This window comes from Hyperolius riggenbachi, chromosome 10 (genome assembly GCF_040937935.1).
Source record: "Hyperolius riggenbachi isolate aHypRig1 chromosome 10, aHypRig1.pri, whole genome shotgun sequence".
NCBI classification, from domain to species: domain Eukaryota; kingdom Metazoa; phylum Chordata; class Amphibia; order Anura; family Hyperoliidae; genus Hyperolius; species Hyperolius riggenbachi.
In genome coordinates, this window is record NC_090655.1 from 234,590,205 (window position 1) to 234,598,798 (window position 8,594).

Here is an 8,594-nt window from a genome sequence, read left to right on the forward strand (position 1 = left end):
CATCCTTCAGTGACCTTGTACTGTGCCCACTGCATCCTTCAGTGACCTAGTTGTATACCCAGTGCCCACTGCATCCTTCAGTGACCTTGTACTGTGCCCACTGCATCCTTCAGTGACCTAGTTGTACATCCAGTGCCCACTGCTGTGCCCACTGCATCCTTCAGTGACCTTGTACTGTGCCCACTGCTGCATCCTTCAGTGACCTAGTTGTATATCCAGTGCCCACTGCTGTGCCCACTGCATCCTTCAGTGACCTTGTACTGTGCCCACTGCATCTTTCAGTGACCTAGTTGTATACCCAGTGCCCACTGCTGTGCCCACTGCATCCTTCAGTGACCTTGTACTGTGCCCACTGCATCCAGTGATTCATTACTAGCAACATGTCTGGCAGGGTTTCGCGGGGTGAGAGGAAAGGGATTTCAATTGCCTCAGCCACTTCTGGGACTGCTCCACGTCTAGGGAGAGGACGCCCAGCTGTACGTGGTCGTGATGCAGCAGAAAGGGGGGCAGCAAAGCCTGGGCCGAGTCAGCGGACGCCATTGTCCAAATATTTTAAAGTTTCTGGTCCCCGTGTGGTGGTTGAGCAAATGGAACCTGACGTACTCATGGACATCATGACTTCCTCCCAGACCTCTACTGTGAGCACCACTCCAAGCAGCAGCAGCAGCAGCAGCCAACGTCCCACGCTTGTTGTGACATCCACCCCAGCTCCCGCTGGTCAGCAGCCCTCCCAGGATGACAGCGTTCTGTCCCTCAGTCCAGCATCTGGGAACCTGCTGATGCAAGAAGCTCAGGACTTACTGGGGACTGATGTGGCAGAGATTGAGATCGGGCCACAATCACAAGCATTGTTGAGTTCTGGTGATGAAGAAGAGGGGTCTGTGTCTGGGGATGTAGGGACAGAAGAGGAGGTGGGGGAGTCAGAGGAAGAGCTGGATTATGATGATGCTGCTGATGATGACGACGTTGTGGACCCTAACTATGTGCAGCCTGCTGAGTCCGTGGAAGAATGGTCAGAGGCAGAGCAGGATGACGAGTCACCTCGGCCTAGGCAAGGATATCGCCATATGTCAGGCAGGGGCAGGGGCATCGGCAGCAGTGGGCGTGGAGGAAGTAGACAGGACACTGCTTCAGCCGGCACCACCACCATGCAACAGCCGGCAACTACTACCACACATTGTTCCGCTGCACCCTCTGCTAGTGGGGGCCGCAGTAAATTAAAGTCACCAGTGTGGGATTGCTTTGATGAATGTACTGATGACAAAAGGTATGCGGTGTGCAGGTTATGCAGCAAAAGATTGAGCCGTGGGAAAAGTCAGAGCAAGATGGGTACGTCCTCATCCCTCCAGGGCCACCTGAGAAGCCGCCACTGCCGCGAGTATGCGGACTTTAAGAGGAAGCAGGCACTGCTGGCAGGGGTTCCTGAGAGCAGAAGGCCCACCAGCGCAGCAGCATCCTCCCTCCCTCAGGGTCGTGAATCCCCCACAGCAGCAGCAGTAGTAGCACGCAAGCGCTCTTCCACCTCGGCTACTCAGGACTCAGACATTGAGGCTGGCAGCCAGTGTTCGTCTCTCTCCTCTGTCTCCCCTGCATCCCAGCGTCGTCAGACCCTGCTGAGCGACACCTTTCAGGGTCTGACCAAGCCTCTGCCTCCAAGCCACAGGCGGATCCGCAAACTAAATGGCTTGCTGGCCTGGGCCATGGCATCACAGCTGCTTCCCTACTCCCTGGTGCAGGAGGGGAGCGCCATGTGGACGCTGCTCCAATTTGGCATCCCCGAGTGGCAAGTCCCCAGTCACCACTATTTCAGCAGGAGCGCGATCCCAGCACTCCACAAGTTTGCGGTGGAAAACGTGGCCCGTTCCCTGGACTACTCTGTGGGCAAGCGGGTCCACGTGACCATGGACTCGTGGAGTAGCAGATTTGGGACAGGTCGCTACCTGTCCTTTACGGCCCACTGGGTGACACTGATGGAAGGGAGGGAGGACAAGAGCGCATCAGCCCAGCTAGTGGTGCCACCACGCGGGATCAGGGGGGATGCAGAAGGGTCCTGTCACGACACTCCCTCTGCACCCGGAAAGCAAGCCCGCCTCGGCAGCAGCAGCGCCAAGCCTCAGCACTGCCAAGCCCTTTTAAAATTGGTGACCCTGGGGAAGGAGAGGCTTACGGCCACCAACGTCCTGGCCGCCCTCAGGAAGCAGGAGCGGAGGTGGCTGACCCCCAGAGGCCTGGAAGTGGGGTATGTGGCAGCCGATAACGGGGCCAACCTGGTGGCAGCAGTGCAGCAGGGAAACCTCCAGCACATCCCCTGCTTGGCCCACGTGCTCAATCTTGTGGTGCAGCACTTCTTGCGCACCTACCAGGGGATGAGCGAGCTGCTGCAGGATGCCCGGGCGGTGGTACGCTTTTTCCGCCTGTCAGCCACTGCCTCCGCACTCTTGTCCACCTTACAGCAGCAGTATGGAAGGCCACAACACCGGCTGATCATCGACATGCCAGTTCGCTGGAATTCGACTCTGGCCATGTTGGAGCGGCTGTGTCAGCACAGGCTGGCTCTTAGGGCCTACATGCTAGACCCAAGTGTCCCCAGCAACCAGCAAATCCCCATGATTACTGCCACTCAGTGGACACTGATGCAGCAAGTATGCCTGGTGCTGAGTCCCTTCCTGGAGGCAACCAAGATGGTCAGTGAGGAGCGGGCCTCTGTGTGCCAGTGGGTGCCCTTGGTTTGTCTACTGGAGCAGGCAATGGACAATTTAATTGAGCGTGGGGATGAAGCCCTGAGGCAGTTGGAAGAACAGGAGCAGATGGCAGCACAGTCCAGCTCAGAGGAGGGCTCACAGCAGGTAGTGGAAGAGTTGGAGGTCCCTAACCTGAATGAGGAGGAGGAGGAGGAGCAGAGTGCAGCAGGCGTTGTACGTGGATGGCGGTTTGAGGAGGACAACGACATGGCACAGGAAGAGGACAGGCATGCGTTATGGGACAATGGCGAGGACGAGGAAGATCTTGCTGGCAGGGCCCACTTGTTTCCCATGGCTGTGCACATGTTGCGCTGCCTTCGCAGGGACCCCCGGGTGATCCAGATGCGTTCAAGGGAGGACATCTGGATTACCTTGATGCTTGATCCCCGTCTGAAAGGGAAGCTGGGAGACTTAATGACGCCATCCACCACCGAGCAACGCACAAGGGAGTTGAAGGAGGCCCTTGTGCGCAGACTACTGGAAGCATTCCCCCAGCCTTCCACCCCCACTGTAACTGCTCTCCCAAGCCAGCAAGAGGTGCCTGCCATTGCCACTAGCAGCACAACAACAACCACCAGCAGCAGCAGCAACTGGCGCCCCGGAGACCTGAAGAGCCTAAGCAAGAGCCTGTATGCAGTGCAGCAGCCCAGAACAGAGGTGCCCGCCACAGCATCCACCACCAACCAGCACAAGCAACGACTGACCACCATGGTGTCTGACTATATGGGGTCATCCAGCGGGCTCAATGACACCGACAGCCCCGTGGACCCCTTGGAGTACTGGGTCAAGAGACTGGACATCTGGAGCGAGCTTTCCCAGTACGCCCTGGAACTCCTATCCTGCCCTCCTTCCAGTGTCCTCTCAGAGAGATGCTTTAGTGCGGCCGGTGGTGTGGTCACAGAGAAGCGCTCTCGGCTCTCCCACGCCTCTGTGGACAAACTCACCTTCCTGAAAATCAACCAGGCTTGGGTGGAAGGTGAGTTCCTGGCCCCTATTGTCGGACACAGGGGGACATGAAGTGGCTGCTGCATGTGCTGTTGTTAACTATGCCTGCCTTTATAAAGACAGTTACTACCTGCCTAGTGCCTACCTTGGTTAATTTTTTGGTGTTATGGTACTACTACCAGTAAGTTGCCATGGTCCTCCTTCTGAGCTGCTGAACTGACCGCCCGCTTTGTCCTCCTGACTCAGTCGCTACTACACTCTGCGTTCACACTGCCCGGGTCACTGGGTGCATTTAATTTTTTGGCCAGCACTATGACGCTGTGCTGCTACTACTAGCACCAGTATGTTGCCATGGTCCTTCTGTGCTGCTGCTGCTGCTGCTGAACTGAACGCCCGCTTTGTCCTCCTCCTCCTCCTGACTCAGTCGCTACCACGGTACCACCAATGTACTCTGTCTGCGTTATCACTGCCTGGGTCACCGGGTGCATTAAATTTTTTGGCCAGCACTATGACGCTGTGCTGCTACTGCTACTACTACCACCAGTATGTTGCCATGGTCCTTCTGTGCTGCTGCTGCTGAACTGACCGCCCGCATTGTCCTCCTCCTCCTGACTCAGTCGCTTCCACCAATGTACTCTGTCTGCGTTCACACTGCCCGGGTCACCGGGTGCATATAATTTTTTGGCCAGCACTATGACGCTGTGCTGCTACTACTAGCACCAGTATGTTGCCATGGTCCTTCTGTGCTGCTGCTGCTGCTGAACTGAACGCCCGCTTTGTCCTCCTCGTCCTCCTGACTCAGTCGCTACCACGGTACCACCAATGTACTCTGTCTGCGTTATCACTGCCCGGGTCACCGGGTGCATTTAATTTTTTGGCCAGCACTATGACGCTGTGCTGCTACTAGTGTTGGGCGAACAGTGTTCGCCACTGTTCGGGTTCTGCAGAACATCACCCTGTTCGGGTGATGTTCGCGTTCGGCCGAACACCTGATGGTGTTCGGCCTTTTAAGTTCGGGTTCGCCCCGAACTTCTAATGGCCGCCGAACAGGGCCCCTGTTCGGCCGAATACTGCCCCCCTATGGGGTCGCAGGCATAAGGGGGGAGCATGCCCCGATCGCGGGGGGGGGGGGTCGGAAATTCCCCCCACCCCCTCCGCTAGCGCTCCCCCCTCTGCCCGCTTCCCCATTCAAAAGTTTAAGCAAAGTACCTGTAGTGGATGGCCTGGCAGTGGGCGGCACTGTGGAGTGAGGAGGAGGAGTCCGGAGAGTGACGAGTTGAGGGAGGCCGGGCAGCGGGCGTGAGGTCAGAGAAAGGGCGGAAGTACCACAAGGGTACTTCCGCTGAACCGCCCGCTGCCCGGCCTCCCTCAACTCGTCACTCTCCGGACTCCTCCTCCTCACTCCACAGTGCCGCCCACTGCCAGGCCATCCACTACAGGTACTTTGCTTAAACTTTTGAATGGGGAAGCAGGCAGAGGGGGGAGCGCTAGCGGAGGGGGTGGGGGGAATTTCCGAACCCCCCCGCGATCGGGGCATGCTCCCCCCTTATGCCTGCGACCCCATATGGCCCCCAAAAGCTGGATGTTCGGAAAGTTCGGGGTTCGGCCCGAACATGCCGAACATCTCGGTCATGTTCGGCGAACTTTCCCGAACCCGAACATCCAGGTGTTCGCCCATCACTAGCTGCTACTACTAGCACCAGTATGTTGCCATGGTCCTTCTGTGCTGCTGCTGCTGCTGAACTGAACGCCCGCTTTGTCCTCCTCCTCCTCCTGACTCAGTCGCTACCACGGTACCACCAATGTACTCTGTCTGCGTTATCACTGCCTGGGTCTCCGGGTGCATTTAATTTTTTGGCCAGCACTATGACGCTGTGCTGCTACTGCTACTACTACCACACCAGTATGTTGGCATGGTCCTTCTGTGCTGCTGCTGCTGAACTGACCGCCCGCATTGTCCTCCTCCTCCTGACTCAGTCGCTTCCCGCTGCTGCACTCTGCATTCACACTGCCCGGGTCACCGGGTGCATTTAATTTTTTGGCCAGCACTATGACACTGTGCTGCTACTACTAGCACCAGTATGTTGCCATGGTCCTTCTGTGCTGCTGCTGCTGCTGAACTGAACGCCCGCTTTGTCCTCCTCCTCCTCCTGACTCAGTCGCTACCACGGTACCACCAATGTACTCTGTCTGCGTTATCACTGCCCGGGTCACCGGGTGCATTTAATTTTTTGGCTGGCACTATGACGCTGTGCTGCTACTACTAGCACCAGTATGTTGCCATGGTCCTTCTGTGCTGCTGCTGCTGAACTGACTGAACGCCCGCTTTGTCCTCCTCCTCCTCCTGACTCAGTCGCTACCACGGTACCACCAATGTACTCTGTCTGCGTTATCACTGCCTGGGTCACCGGGTGCATTTAATTTTTTGGGCCAGCACTATGACGCTGTGCTGCTACTACTAGCACCAGTATGTTGCCATGGTCCTTCTGTGCTGCTGCTGCTGCTGCTGCTGCTGAACTAAACGCCCGCTTTGTCCACCTCCTCCTCCTCCTGACTCAGTCGCTACCACGGTACCACCAATGCACTCTGTCTGTGTTATCACGGCCCGGGTCACCCGATTGCATTTAATTTTTTGGCCAGCACTATGACACTGTGCTACTACTACTACTACCACCAGTATGTTGCCATGGTCCTTCTGTGCTGCTGCTGCTGATCTGACCGCCCGCATTGTCCTCCTCCTCCTGACTACGTCGCTTCCACCAATGTACTCTGTCTGCGTTCACACTGCCCTGGTCACCGGGTGCATTTAATTTTTTGGCCAGCACTATGACGCTGTGCTGCTACTACTAGCACCAGTATGTTGCCATGGTCCTTCTGTGCTGCTGAATTGACCGCCGGCATTGTCCTCCTCCTCCTGACTCACTCGCTTCCACCAATGTACTCTGTCTGCGTTCACACTGCCCGGGTCACCGGGTGCATTTAATTTTTTGGCCAGCACTATGACGCTGTGCTGCTACTACTACCACCAGTAATGTTGCCGTGGTCCTTCTGTGCTGCTGAACTGACCGCCCGCATAGTCCTTCTCCTGACTCAGTCGCTACCACCACTGCACTCTTCGTTCACACTGCCCGTGTCCACTGACAACTCTGCTGCGATGTCATTGCTAATTGCTGCAAAAAAAAACAAAAAAAAAATTACAAAAACCTCTCTGGGGCCTTTTTGGCGTCAGCCACTCATCCTCCTCCAGCGGTACCTTCGCCGCCAAGTGCCATTGGAACTCGCCTTCACCTCTTTGACTGCTTAACGCGTATATCCCTTTTTAAAACCACTTATTACCAATTAATAGCCCCATTTAAAGTGTTGATTTCACTTTAAAATCCATTTTCTCTAGAAAAAAAAATTTTGGGGGAATTTTTTATGTTGAAGTTATGTTGCCCCTTATCACCTCGATAATCCATGCAATTTGGGGGATTGTAGCATGTATGGGGGCTTTGTTATTAACGTTAAAAGAAAATCCGCCTCCGAGCGGGAATCCACGCGTGATTACGCCATTCACGGCAGAAAATCCGCGTGGTTGCGTGGACGCGAACGAAAATCCGCATGCGGCGGGGCCGAATGCGGATTTTTTTTTGCAACCATGCGGATTGCCGAATTCGTGGATGAGACACATCCGAGCATCCCTGATAAACACACAGTTAAGTTATTTTTTAACAAGGGGGGCAATCACTTTTTCACACAGGGCCATGTCGATTTGGAGTTTTTTTTTCCTCACTAAATAATAAAAACCATCATTTAAAACTGCATTTTGTGTTCAATTATGTTATCTTTGACTAATAGTCAACGGTTTTTGATGAGCAGAAACATTTAAGTGTGACAAACATGCAAAAGAATAAGAAATCAGGAAGGGGGCAAATAGTTTTTCACACCACTGCATATATATATATATATATATATATATATATATATATATATATATATATATATATATATATATATATATATATATATATATATATATATATATATATATATATATGAAAATCTGCAATGGTCATTTATTAAAAAATGGTGGGGAGAAGGTTGAGGGTGTTTGTCACAGGAAGCTCTTCTCCGCTTCCTGTGACAAACACAGGAAGTAGTTGGAAGCCAGAGATGCCCGGTACGCGAGAATGAATGGTAAGACTGCCCGCTCTGCTGCGCTCTTAATCTCTGCATACAGGGGGACACTGGGGGGCACATTCGGAGGGAGGGACAATCTTATCCCGGACCCGCATTCCACACACCACAGCCGCCAGCTGGCGCCTCGATCCTTTTTCCACCTCCCCTGCCTGCCGGGACACAAGGGGGGGTATCCCGGTACAGCGGGACTCCTCCCCCAACCCGTGACCGGGGCGGTTGGGGCCCCTGATATTCTATTGAAGCTATTTGCAGCTAGATTTGCTGTGTAAACTATCTAAACTTTAAGATGTATAGACAAGTTACTTGTTATAGTTAGTTTTTCATCTCGGATCCGCTTTAAACACAAGTAGAAAAATACATAATTTACATAAATCAGTCCTGAAAGAGGGACAAATGAGGAAGAAGGATGGACAGAGGGAAAGGGGCCCCAAAGAGGGTCTGTCCCTCTAAAAGAGGGACAGTTAGGACTAGTGCGACCCACGTCTAAACAATCTGCACTGCAGTGGAATGGTTTACCCACAATGCACTATTCACTAGTGTTGTCCGGATCATGAACGATTCGGATCTTTGATCCGAATCTATTTAATGAGTCGATCATCCGAATCATCAAAATGAACGATTCGGATCGCAAAAGGGGCGGGGCCAGGAGCGACACGCCCCCTCTCAGCGGGCAGCGGGGTCCTGGAAGCAGAGCTGAGATGGATCGCTCTGTTGGATGGGAGGCTGCCT